Below are 14,573 nucleotides of genomic sequence, written 5' to 3'. Positions count from 1 at the left end.
CCTTAATCTTCACATCTTACTAAAAAATAACACTGAAAAAAAGATTGGTAGAATTTACCATTCCGTCACGCTGTATTTTACACAGCGTGAATTCGAAGTCGATTCTGCCGGAGGAATGGTTACCTCTACCAGTATATAGTAACGTTTACCTTTCTTCTGGCAGAATTGACGCTCTGTAAAATACAGCGTGACGGAATAGCAAATTCTACCAATCTTTTTTTTTTTTTTTTTTTTTTTTTTTCAGTGTTATTTTTGAGTAAGATGTGAAGATTAATGCCATACAAAGGAATGAGGCAAAAGTGTTTGAAAAAGATTGAAGTGAGGGGCTGTAATACTATTTGTCCGTGCAAGATAAGTCGTTTTTTAGACGTATCATTACGAAATACCCACCCATTTATTTGCGGCAAGACTCTGTCAACTTCATGTTCGAGAGAGTAAAAAAGGTTCATCGACCGGTGTGCGTAATCAAGTCATAATTGAACGAAAACACACTAACTCGAAGAAATGAAAATAATCAAGACGCACACAATCATGTACAGTGGGTGAAGAAGTTATAGTCTTCGAAAAAGAGTTTTGGTTTCGAAGAACAAGTACAAAAGGATTCTTAAAGGTCCAAGCTAGAACAAATGCGCTAACTTCAATGACCTTTGTAAATATTGACTGTCTTTAATGAAAATTAAGCATTTTTGAGTTACAGAGTTGGTGTGTTTTCGTTCTCACTGATTAAATTTTAGACGCTATTGATATCAAACAACTTTAATCATGCATCGATTGAGATGCATTTAATCATGGCGTTAATCATGCATCGAGAAAGTTCACACTCAACGTCTTTTTTTAAGTTTTATCGCATCGGTATGCAATATTGTTAACGACATGAATGGGCCTGTTGCATGCAAGAGATACAGCCGCGCGAATAGACTTTTTAGAGGTTAAATGACACGAAAATTACGATGGTCACATTAAAAAAGTCTGAAATACACTCCTTACTGCGCAATTTGCGTTGTTAGGAACGCGCTTTTTCAAATTTCCCGCGTCTGGGGGCAGTTTTCTAATCACCGGAAACGAACAAACGGCGGACTCGGTGATTTCCGGAAGATATCGAGTCGTTGTTGTTGTTGTTATTTTTTCCCTCAGTTTGTTTACAAACCCAACGTGATCTCCTATAGTGGTCCATATACGCTTTATGCGGTAACCAAATCGATCAACTTTTAAATATCCAACGCAATCCTTCTACATTTCATTTCACGATGTCACGAGCTCCGATTTTTAGGTTATGTTGTCAGTTTTAGTTGACCGGAAATAGCCGCGAGTTGCCGTTAATTGTTTCCGTTGGAAAACTGCCCCCAGACGCGGGAAATTTGAAAAAGCGCGTTCCTAACAACGCAAATTGCGCAGTAAGGAGTGTATTTCAGACTTTTTTAATGTGACCATCGTAATTTTCGTGTCATTTAACCTCTGAAAAGTCTATTCGCACGGCTGTATCTCTTGCATGCAACAGGCCCATTTGAATCGTATTCATTTTTAAATGTTTTGTTTATTGCTGATGGTTACTCTGTGCTCTAGCCTAGGTACGTTCACCTTATTCTGAAATCGTATGTAGGTCATTAACGTGAATCTGAAGTAAACTGTTTTCTCTTTCGTGACTTCCCGCGGAAAATATGTCGCGTGGTAAGAGGAGTATTGATGGATTCCATATTTGAATGCCTGCACCGGCGCGATCGGCGTAATAAAACGATTCTTGGCCGAGTCTCCAAAGCAGCACGAAGAAAAATATTTCACGTGACTAAAGGTCATGTTTCATGTTATAAGTTGGAGAGTAAAGACTGCTTTTCCCGCTTTATCGGAGAAAATTGTTGTCGTTGTTTTAAATACTTTCAAAGGAGTATCGTTCAAGGCCAGAGAAGTATTCTGTGGTTGATTATCGAAATGGATAGTCTATATCCATTTCGATAATCAGCCATATTCTGTGGCCTTGAACGATACTCCTTTTAGAAGAATTTAGAACAACGACAACAATTTTGAACCTCGTTCAAACTGTACCCCTGTAAATTCGATAACGTTATGATTCTCTCTCAGCAAAACGAAATTAGATTTTAGACTTCTGGCCGCCGGGCATTGGCAACATTTCAGATGCCACTTGATTCGGCCGAAGTGCGCAATCATTTCTCGGGTTAAAAAGCATTTTACAGGACTTAAACTGCGGTGATGAGAAGGGTTTATATTTCTGGTGGGCATAACTGCCTCCATATTTCATTCCGCACCGCAAGTGCACGAGATATGGGTCAAGCACCCGGCTCAACGGTGATCCCGCAATTCTGTGTAACTAATGATTCTCACGTTAGCTCGAGTAACGGTCGCCATTCTCACGGAATTTTTAGAACTACTTATCAAGGGTTCTCTCGTTCCTTCCATCCCACGATTGAAATTAACAGGCTCGTTGAAAGTAGAAAGCAAAAAATTAATGCAAGTTGCCACTAATTTAGAGAATTCTGCCGTATTGAAGGAAGAATGCCGTATGAGTCTACAGACGTTGCCAAATTTTCTTGGACAAAAATCCAATTTTGAAGGAAATTTGTGAATATATTTCTTCGAATTTTTCAGAAAATTTTATTCGTAATCAGGTCCAAATTATCTGAGTATTTCAAGAAAAAATAATCATAACACTCCTCAAAAACAAACATTTTATCGGTGGAAATTTTGCAACTCTCAAATGTTCACACGGAGTTCTTCCTTGGCACGGTAGGATTAGCCTCCACTAACGAGTATGGGGCTTATCCCCTTTTTCGGATGCCTGGACTGAACCGGAAGTAGAGAAGCAACAAAAAAAGAGTACATTTTTTTAAGCGATCATATTGGTGGAAGCGGATAACTGCAAGGGACAAAGGAAGCAAGAAATACCCGTATCCCTGTCCGTCGATCCTTTTCCATAAATTTGAATGGCGGATGAATCGATATATCGCAAAGCACGCCAAGCTATTGCTCAGCAGACACCCTGAGTAATAGAATGACGAGAGAGTGGCGCCAAGGTGGCAGTACACTCTCTGTACAGGTAACGCGATGGGTTGAGTTATTTTTGCACCTGTGCGCGGGTTGGAGGTTTGCCGGATGCACAGGAAAAATTTGAATGGTTTTTAGCGCAAAGAATCGGCGAGTGGGGCCGATTCGTCAACGTGGGCTGTGGCCAACTTAATTATGAGCATTCTTACGCTCCACGCTGGATTTTGGGCGGCGTCACGGTGATTTTTGAACACGCACCAAAAAGATTAGCCCGCTAATCATCAATGTCATCGCGCTAAATTGCCAAATTTCACCGAGGTCTCGCCGGCTCACCCACCCGCCCGTCCGCAGGAAAAATGTCGTATCCATGTTCCAGGGTTCCCACAGTCAGGGGAAATGTCAGGGAAAATGACGAAAATGTCAGGGAAAATGACAAAAATGTTAGGGAAAATTTGTTAAATCACCCTCGTTTGCTTTCTAGAATGGGTTTGAGATTTTGGATTAGAAATTTTGCCTGAAAACTATTTTCAATTATGCCTTCTTAACATGACGAAAATGTCAGGGAAAATGACAAAAATGTCAGGGAAAATTTGTTAAATCACCCTCATTTGCTTTCTAGAATGGGTTTGAGATTTTGGAATAGAAATTTTGCCTGAAAACTATTTTCAATCATGCCTTCTTAACCATCCGTCACATCTTCAATTGTCAGGGAATCTCACCAAAATGTGTCAGGGAAATCAGGGTAATGTCAGGAAATTTCATTTTCTAAATTCTTTGGCAACCCTGGTTCTTACATTTCCTAAAGCGTCCAGCCCTTTTACAAACTAGAGGCTTCAAAGAGGTTCATCCATGCCTTTCCTGGCCCTCTCATTGGACAGCGGTTTAAGTCGGGGCAATCGATGAGCCTCTTTCAAGCCTCTATTTTGTAAGTGGGCTGGACTCTTAAGATTAAAATATTTAATCTTGAAGGAAGTTGTGAATATTTTTTACCTCGTATTTTTCAGGTACTTCTGCTTAAATTTCGAATGTAATACTCTTAGAAGATCGGAAGAAAAATATTCGCAAATGGAACGCATTAAGCAGAAAGGAACCAAGCCACATCAGCTATTGTCCGATTTAACTGGGTAATTTGTTGTTTACATTAAAACGATTGTGCGGATTTTTTATGCAAATTTAAGTGAATTTTTTGCATGGTACAAAGTAAAATCCTTAAAATTTTCAAAAAATCCGCAAAAACGTTCTCTCGTAAAAGAATTAAATTGCCCAGTTAAATTTAGCAGCAGGTGATTATGTTTAGTCCCTTTCTCCTAAATGCGGTCCAAACCTCCTTAAAAATGAGTATTTTATATAAGGAAATTCGGCAACGTTGGAAGGTTTATACGGCGCTCTTCATTAAAAAGGCAGCACTTTCGGTCCTCCATTATCTGGAAGTTTATTCTTTACCAACGCCCGTAATTAGTTTTTTTTGATGCTGTAACTCATGGCGCGGTAATTTCTCAACATGTTTTGCCAAGGGCGCCCTTTTGGCCAAGTCATCGCATCGGGGAGAATCGGAGGAGGTTATTTTTCCAGGGGCCGAAATATGCTTAAGAAGCCCGAGAATGCTTCAATTTGATCGAAATCGGCCCGAATAAGGTCAAAATTTTGCTCCGGAAAGTCGGATTTTAAGACTTCGATGGAAAATCCCATTCAGCGGGAAAATTTAAAAATGTAAAAAAAATGAATGTAAATGAAAAAAAAAATGTAAATGAAATGTATCGACAAAGCTATAGACGACGAAGACAAAAGGGATAAGGAGGGATCCTATTGGTGGAAGCGGGTGGTTGCAATGGACGAAGGAGGTTGGTAATAGATTGACTATTGGCAACCGATAACAGACCCTTTAATTAGTGTTCATAATTTTCCCCTTTATAGTCTAATAGTGTTACCAACTTTCATGAATCGCCACTGAACCCAGCAATTCCGTGTCCTGAACGTGCCAGATAATATTTTGGAGTAAGTTTCTCTCGAAACTAAGTTTTTTAGACTGAAAATTTTTGAAGCTCCACAATTTCAGTCTGGCTCGGCATTTTTAGGCTTTTTTTTTTAAATCAAAATGCCATCTATATATTGGTACCTAGCTTAGAGTTTTTGGCGGAACTTAGTTTTTTTACCTTTTTTAGCGTGAATAGACTCAAAGAGATTACATTTTTGCAATGAGAAACACTCGTTCCTGGCTTACTCGCAAAAACACCTATCTGCTGAGGGAAATTAATGGCATCCATGTTATTTCTAGAATGAGGAGGAAATAATGGTGTCCTATTGCAAAATGTGGTTCAACAGCCGGGAGAGCTCGCGAGAAGGAACAAAGACGTTTAGCCTCAGGGATCTGTCTAGTAGGGTGAGTGGAGGGGGAGGGGGGAGGTTGGCTCCAGACGGGAAAAGCGATCTCCGTAGGGATGAAAACCCTGGTTAGAACGGGAAATTCAAGGACGTTGGCGGGCGGAGGGCGCGTTCACACTTTAAGGGGGGTTGGGCGCGTCAACAACCCCTCGCCCTTGATGCAATCCCCCTTGCAATGGCGCAATGGCGTCGGCAACCCCTATTTCCCACCCCAGCACCAGCCAGGGATGCAGGGAGCATTTACGTGACTCCCAGCTGAGCCCGCAAATATCAATATTTTCCCGTTTATTACCATCGCACGTTCTAGTTACCACGAGAGCTTTTACTAGCGGCATGCTGCCGAATTTCTTGGTGCCAAAGTATCGCAACTTTTCTACAAATATTTTTTAGTTATTGCCCTTATACCTTTCTGGAATTTTTTCATTCTGCAAGCTTATACATGCTTCCATGCTTCCTAGCAGAGAGTCTGGAGTTGTTCTGGATTTTAGTTTTTTTCCGGAACATTCCAGCATAGATTATAGACAAAGCGATCGACGAAGAAGATGTAGGGAGTATGGAGCGATCGTATTGGTTGAAAAGGGTGGTTTCTATAGACTAAGGGAGAAAATGATGGACTAATTATAGGGTCTCTCGCGGGTTGCCGTTAGTCTATTACCTTCCTCCTTTGTCCATGGCAACCATCCGCTTCCACAAATAAAATCCCTCCATATCCCGCTTGTCCTTTTTGTCTGTAGCTTTGTCTATAAATTTCAAGAATCGCCACTGCTCTGGTTGCCTTCCAAAGCAGGCTTTTTTAAAGGCTGCTTTAGGAGGTCGACCTGTGGAAATGATGCAAAAGCAGATGCATGGTCGAGTGAGTGGGAAAGGAGTTGCAGCGACAGCTTACAGTTTGTGGATCAGATGGAACGTAGTCGGCAAATTAAATTCCAGCAACTGTTTCCGAAAGCGTGATAAAATGAACATAGGAGTGTCACGCAATCCGTTGTACATCAAAGTGTATGCGAGACATCCGCTGTTAATTAATTTGAATCTTCTCGGTCATGCTACAATTCATTTTAAAATTTTTTCAATCAACTTTCAATTGAAGTTCTTTCCTCTTTTCTTCATTCGTAACTAGTTCGTTTATCTCGCCATGAATTCTAAGCACCATTTTTTGGCTTAAAACGTAGTTAAAACGCTCTCAACTAACTGGTAATCGGACGTCTTACTTATGTCAAAAGGAACTATGCTTCACGCAAACTGTATATATGAACATAGTTCCTTGAAGCATAAATACATCCAATTTGTTGTCAACCTCTAGAGAAATAGCATTCCTCTCATCGTCACTGCGTGCCATAAAAATAAGTCGCTGAACTGACTTGTCCACGGTAAATACGAATATTTTTCCAAGTCAATTCAGCATTATCAGAATCAGTCAGCTCTTCCTGAAAAAGTATTCTCCTAATTTTTTCTGGACATCCTATATTCTCGAGCGCTTTATCACATATCGACGGTGAAACTACCAAACCACGTATCTCGGTTTGCGACGTCGCAGACTTCCTGTCATACTTTATTTTTTAAATGAAGAACTACTTAACATCCAGTCTTGAAAATTTCTGTGATTTTTCCTCTTTGTGCGGAGAAAATTCCGTGAAAATTTCAAGGAATGATATTGATTTGGTCCACTTCAAAAAAATAAAATGTGAGCGTAGATTTTTAAACACCGCAAACGAGATACGTGGTTTGGTAGTTTCATCGTCGATATGAATGAAACAATACGAGAACGCCGCGGCCGTAAACTGTTTATTTTCATAGTTTTTTGCATTCAATTAAATAGTCCTAAACCAGTCACACGTTTAGCGGTCTAATCGAAGTAAGGGCATCCAGTTTTTGTCTCCTGTTATTATCCTCCGCAGCGAGTGTCTCTCAAGTTCCTATCGATAAAAGCATTTAACGTATTTATTGATAAAATCAAAGGAATGCGAAAAACAAAGACCGAACAAACATCCGTTAGATAGAGATTAGCTTACCGGCTTCGATAGACGTCTCGCGTCGTCCGCGTCCGTCCACGGATTGAAAATTACGTAAAATGTGACACACATTCCTGAGTCTTTTTTTCCTTTCGAAAAATTTAAGCTGCGACTGGGCTCCTAATAATTTTGACGAAATATCGCGAGTCGCAGTGCCAATCGTTTCCTTCTCAAAAGACTGCCGTTGCCAAAAGTCGTAAGAAAATGGCCTATTTTACCTCGTACGCGAAAGTGAGGTCTGTCTACGCATAGAGTCCCGTTATACTGAGAGTTAAGGCAACCCCCCTTCATGGAGTCACAAACAGGAATACCGCTCCCCAAAAGTCCCCAACGTCCCTGATTACCCCCGATATTCCCGGAAGTCCCCACTTTTCTTGTTCAGGTCCCCAAAAAATGACAAAAATCGTCCTCAACACCGGCATTTTCACATTTTCCCGCCGGCCGCGGCGAGGCTGTATAACCAGGGATAGAAAAATTCAAATGTTGCTTGGTTTTACGTATGTTTTCATCGGTTCAACATGACTCGTAAAATTAGTCGTATAAAATACGCCTGTAACGCTCTAACTAGCTCCGTTTCTCTCATTATTTCGGGAAAAAAAGTACCCGATTTTTTTAAAAAACACCCCTAAAAGTTCCCGAAAGTCCCAAATTTTGGATTTTTTTAACTCTTAGACACCCTGCTTATGTTTCTTCCATGCCTACTGTAAGCTTGAATCTAAGAACGGTATCCTCTCAAGTAATTTTCTTGTTAATTAATAATAATTAAGAGTTTGGAAAGAAGTTTTCGGAGATGGTCTGTCGGCAACGGTGAGTTGAGCTTGAGTTGAATGCGATGGAATCTCGCTCTGGTTACCGTGTGCAGTAACCGGTTGCTCATTATCCAAAAGTCTCGCAGAGGATACGTGCCACAGCTCAATATCGAAAGTGAATGAAATCAACTGATGTAATGATGCTCCATACTCGAAGCAGCATTCACAATGTGCCATTCCGAAATTAATTCTTGCGTGCGAGCCATGCACCATCATAAAACGTGAAATTCTCGCACAACTGATGGGCAGGTCAGTTGATGTTCTCCATCGCTCACATTAGCTTAAAGTACTCACATACAATGTATAGTATACATATAAACGTTAACCCTGACGTACCAAGGAAAAACGTCGTATGAACATTCGAGAGTTGCCAAATTTCCATTGATACATCATGCATTTATGACAACATCGTGCATATTTTTCCTTGGATTTTCAGATATTTTAGATTGAATTGCGTACAAAATTGTCTGAAAATTTTGTAAAAAAATATTCACAATTTTTCCTGTAAATTCGGTTTTTATCAAAGGAAACTTGGCAACGTCTGAAGGCTCGTACGGCGTTCTTCCTTAGCACGACAATACTGTCAGGCGGTCGTGTCAATGTATCAAATCACTGGAAATTGCCGCCGTAAACTGTGATCTGCCTTCCCCTCTAAAATTTTAGGAGCCACCATGGCCGGCAAGCTCAATTTTTAGGAACCAAATTAACTTTTCGCATTCGCGTCACGTGCAACGGCCGCCTCTCGATTGAAAGTTTGAAATAATATTCGGGGTGCGTGAACTTTCCCGGATTTAACGACATTCTCTGGCTCTTCAAATTATTCTGGACGGATTAGCCTTTACAGGAACCTAGAATTACCAATTGTTTTTTTTTTTTCATTTTTCCCTTTTTTCATGAATAAGTTTCAAATAGCCCATTGGCTAATCCCACGCTTCTTACTCCAGCCCCGGGTATGACCATTGCATAAGACCATCAATCTTCGGTCAGTTGGCCGGGACCTCTTGCTCTTGTGCTGGAATCACACGCTGAATTTGGCAGCTGAATATAGAAGTCAGCAGTCATCGCTCAACAGCTGAAATTTCGCAAAGTCGAGTTACTTTCATCTAGATATGTATCAAATTTATTCGAATAGTTCAGACGAATCCGACATTATCCGATGTTCGCTGAATTTTGCGCGACACGCGCAAAATTTAGGCATCGGGCCGATGACTTCCACATTGAAGCCTCATTCAGCTCCCGCATTCAGCGTGTGCTTGCGGCCATAGGGCCAGCGCTACAACCACCACACCACAGGAGGCCAACCAACATATCCCCTCCATTTTCCAATTTTCTTTTTTGCCTATCGTTTTGTCTATGAATCTCAATAATCGGGCCGCCGCCTCACTGAACTCTTTCAGACGTTACAAAATTCTCGTTATTCCAGACGTCCAGCGCGCGGAGATCTCTAATCGTGAGAGAACTCTACGTCGTTGTGGTCATCCGCTTGACCGCGACTTAACGGGTCAGAAAATGGGGCTGGACTGACCCTCGCCAACTCCGGCGGAACGATCTGATTCACTCTCCTCATTTTTCTCCCATTTTTTCCCGACTAAACGTCCTTATTTTCCAACCAAATCGAGCGCGACCAAAACAGCCTTGGGTCCGATTGTGGAGTTGACCAGTCCTTTTGAAGATGAGACATGAAGACACGAGACGGGCAAAAAACGCCAAGAAACCTCGTCGACGATTTCACGCTGACCGCGCCAGTCGCGCCACTGACCCATCGCCCCGAGCCGCGGCCCATGTAAACAAATCCTCATTAAAACATTCCCTCCTTTCGCAGTTTCTCAAGGACAAAATTTCACTCATCGGCCCCGCGAAATTTTCATTTTTCCGCGAGGACAATCACAGGGCTCATGATTGAAATTTAAAGACAAAGCGATTGACAAAGAAGACGCAGGGAGTATGGAGTGAATCTATCGGTGCAAATGGGTGGTTCCTGTACAGGGTGTCCCAGGATTAAGTACGAATATTGAAGGAGTCAATTCCTCGGGTCAAAAACAGACGTTTTTGCAGTATAGCTTTTTTTCCTAACACGCTTTCCCTGGGGGCCACAGCCCCCCAAAGTCGGAGGAAAAAATATCGTCTTATTAACACGAACAATGTCTATTAACGTATATTCATGAAAAAAAAACTACCTGTACTTAATTTAGATGATCCGTTGTCGAGTCTTTCGTTATGACGTTCTCTGACACGAAAGAACAGGATTTCTTTGATCTTTTGCGTTCGCGTAGTCTACGATTCTTGGTCGTTTATAGTTTCGGCTCACCATGAGCATGAGCCGCTGAGCGTCAATAAAAAGTGGAACTCTATCTCCGTCGTAGGCCGTGGCCAGGCGTGAATCGTCGATTATCGATAGTTAGAGTTACCCAGTTGACGCTACGGAAAAGAATCGATTATTAAGGTAAACCCTGTTTTTCGATCCTTTTCCACAGGTTTAAATGGCAGATCAATCGATGTATCGCAAAGCAACTGGTCGTAGCTGAAGTAGCGTGTTGAGGCAGCGCGACCGCGACCGGTTTCATTCCCCTAAATTAAGTTTCTAGTCGGTTTTTCTTTATCTCGAGGAAACTTGTTTTCGCCCTATCGCATGGGCCTGGGCATGGTCCACACCTCAGCCGCGGCTCAGGAAAGTTCATCCGGAGATCCCGACCCGACAAGCGGCTCATTACAGTAAAAACGCCGTGTAAGCATTCAAATGTTGCCCAATTTCTTCTTTGAAAATATTTATTTTCGGAGAAGGGTATGAATATTTTTCCTTGAAATTTTCAGACTTTCTAGATCCAGTCACGAACAAAATCCTGTGAAAAATTGGAGGAGACATATACACACAATTTCCTGAAAATTCATGATTTATTGAAGTAGACTTGGCAACGCCTGATGGCTCATATGACGTTTTTAGTTATCACGGCATTGCAGCTGACGCGATGCGATGCCGAGGAATCTAAATTGCTCGTCTGGGTCTCGCCGCAGCCGTAACGTGCAGCGGCAGCGATGCACTTTGCGATTTATCGATTGATCTGCCATTTAAACCTTTGGTAAAGGGTCGAAGAACAGGGTCTTCGCAACAAACAGCTCAGTAATCGATTCTTTACCATAGCTTCGAATGGGGATATTTCGATAAGCGATCATTCACGCCTCGCCACTGAACGTGCCGTTTTGTGATAAATCCATTGATCTGTCATTTAAATCTATGGCAAAGGATCGATTATCGAGGTGTTTGCGACTAGCAACTTCATAATTCGATTCTTTGCCATAGCCTCAAATGAGGATCAGTGTTAGTCGATGACTTGGACCTCGCCACCTCTGCTGCGCACCGGCTCGAATGTGTTTGTTGGGTACATTGCGTTCCACGCTCCTGGCACTGAATTTCCCTAGCTCCTGTCCTTTAGGAGGTCTCCTACTCTCATTTAGTATGCATCGTGATTAAGGAAGGATTTAGGAGGACTTAAACATTCCATTTCAAAATTGACAGTTCTTGTTAACCGCGAATAAAATTCGGTATTTTTATTCTAGAAATGAGTCCTTACAAGAGATTACAAAGATTCGCCGATTCAAAAAATACGTAATACAAAAGAAAACACTGGGGAAAAAAGTCGCTTGGATCTAGAGTCTAGATTCTCAATAAAATTGACAAGAAAAAATACTCTTGATTCAATCCGATTTTTCCTTGAATCGAAGAGCCGACCGTCTTGATTTAGGCAGGTTTCCTTTTGATTCAAGCAAAGAGTTCGATGGAATCAAGAGTTTTTTTCTTGTCAATTGTGTCTAGACTCTATAATCCAAGCGACCTTTTTTCCAGTGAAGATTTTGCGAGTTTTGTAAAACCCAAGGTAGGTAGACGCATGGTTTTCATTGTGAATAAGGGCTGTTAAAGGAAGCCCTCAAGATCGGAAGAAAAAAAGGATGATTTTTGTCAACTTTGAGTAAAATGCAAGAGTATAAACCCCCTATGACCAACCATTCGCTCCATACGTAGGTTTTCTATTTTCTAACGCGAAAGGACGTCTCTGAGTATGGAGTCGGTGTCGTATAAGACGCGACGCGCATACGCATCAGCTTCGTCTCCGGTTACGCACGTCGGCGCCGAGTCGTGTTTAAGGTGGATCTTCAGAAAAATGTTCGGCGTTCTGCCACCACGTCGCGCTAGCGGTCAAAGTGGGACTGCGACAGACTGCTCCGCAGCTGTCTTTGTCAGTCGGCAGTTCGTCACTCATGTCACTCACAATCAGCGCGGCTTGAACGGAACGGTCGCACGCATTTCTCCTCCCCTTCTCCTCGTCGGCCGCAAGGCCGCCCCGTGCAAGGGCCCGGTCGGCTGGCTACTCGGTCGGGTCGGTTGCGAATCAGAATTTACTTCTGCTTCAAATTCGTGCGGCCGCGAGATATTTCGTCATAGTCTCCGCGCGCCCTTCTTCACATATTTTATAGTAATCGGTTTTATGCTCGCTAACTTACCGCCATGTTCGTTTCTAGGAGGTTTCTCACTGCCCGTGATGCCTAGGAAAAACGAATGCGAAGAGAAGCAGAGATCATGATGAAATAATAAGTTATAATCCAGTGTAGGTAATGATAGATGAGGCACGACACGCAGCAATTAGGAAAAAGAAGAGAAGAGGATGGGAGACTATGGGCGGAACTAATTTAGGGGGGAGGGGGGTTAGCGGTGCCCCCCCCCCCCCCCAATCCAAGAATCTACTCAGTCCCTCCCGAAAAATATGAGATTTTTCTAAATAAGTCTGCGGGATATTTTTCACCTCCCTTTGTAATTTTAATTCGATTTCTATACTTGTTGGTAGAACAGCAAAAAATTGTTCCTGAGACGACCCAAGTTCTCGACATTTTCCTGCGGGAGGCCCTGACCCCCTCTTTGGAACAGGGGAAAACCCAACATACCCCTTGAAGGAATGATTTTTATATTGTCACATAGACCTCCCTTGACGAGGTGTCCTTCTGACCCTCCAAAAGTAGTTCCGCCCATGTGGGAAATAACGGGGGGGGGGGGGGCACGGTACGCTTGTTCCAAGAAAAAACTTTTCCAATAGGATAGGTAGAGCAATCTTTTGCAACTACCTATTGGAAAGTTTTTTCTTGGATCAATGTGCCTTTTCCTGTAGATAGTCACACGGATTTATTTAAATTTTATAAACAAGGATAGGACGTAGAAGGATGGTCAGTTTGCCTCCTCGCCCTCCCTCAAAAAAGAAATTCCTGGTTCCATCCATGCTCGCATTGCTCGCTGCTTTCTAAAAGCCAGCAGAAAAAGCAAGAGAGGCATTCCAGTTCATGCTTTAGAAGTTGTTGGTGGTAACAGCATGAGGATACGTATCTGTCGCAGGACTTGTCGCATTTGACTAAATCAGGCATTTTGTTAAATGCCTAGGCAAATAGTCAAATAATCTTATTTCGATTGAAATTCCGATTATTTTGCTAATTTTACACAAAATAATTATTCTCTCAAGTAGATAAGGAGATTTTGTAAAAATTAGTATCAAACAATTGTAAATAAATTAAATCTAGTCCTTTAAACGAGCTCTCATCTCGGGATTTTCAGCATGTCACATAATACAGACTTTTTAAAATTCTGAAAGTTAAAATATATGAGGAGCATTCGGAGCGCAAAATACAAGATAAGTTGGTAGTTTTGATGCATTATTACTTTCAATTTTCAAATTAATTAAAACTAGATGATTCCTCGTCAAAAACTCACGAGTCTTGGTAAAACATCAAAATTTGACTATCTGCTTGGGCATTTGATGAAATACCTGATTTGACTATTTGCCTGCGACATATCCATATTGATGGCTAAAGTAAAAAAATCCGTTCCTCAGATTGAGATGTTGCAAATTCCTGCTCATGTTTCAAGTATCTTTCTTTAAAAATTAATACAAATTAACACCTCTTAATGAAGTTTTAGTAAATTTTATTCACTCAGTCAAAATATTCGAAGAGGATTTCAAGGAAATACATTGATTATATTTTTTTTCCAAAGCCATAAAACATGCATGATCGCAAATTTAGTAACAAGCCAATAAAGTTACACATTTTTGATCTGTAGTCACTGATATAATACATGCACCATGATGAAGCTCATAAGAGAAGTAGATAAGACCTATTGCAAAGTTCCTTTCAAATGACGCCTTGAACAGTTTTTGGAATTTAGGAAAAAGAGGGAAAAAATCAAGGCCCACTAGACGAGAAATTAGTTCACTTGTCCTGTTACTGATGCTGAGACCTCTAAATTTTTTATGACGGGTGTAGGACTGGATACTAGCACAAGAATTCTTTCCCTTTTATTTGGAGGGACAGGAGTTCAGCTGCTGAAAGCCAAAATTAT

At 41.5% G+C, this 14,573-nt stretch overlaps 1 protein-coding gene across 10 annotated transcripts in view; it reads left to right on the top strand.

The window, feature by feature from the left end:
- milt (trafficking kinesin-binding protein milt) overlaps positions 1-14,573 on the top strand; it is a 104,622-nt gene that overhangs the window by 27,200 nt on the left and 62,849 nt on the right. The window lies entirely within an intron of this gene.

The sequence above is a fragment of the Bemisia tabaci genome, chromosome 8 (genome assembly GCF_918797505.1).
Source record: "Bemisia tabaci chromosome 8, PGI_BMITA_v3".
Taxonomy (NCBI): domain Eukaryota; kingdom Metazoa; phylum Arthropoda; class Insecta; order Hemiptera; family Aleyrodidae; genus Bemisia; species Bemisia tabaci.
Note: the sequence above shows the minus strand (reverse complement) of the source record. Positions and strands in the feature narration are given on the sequence as shown.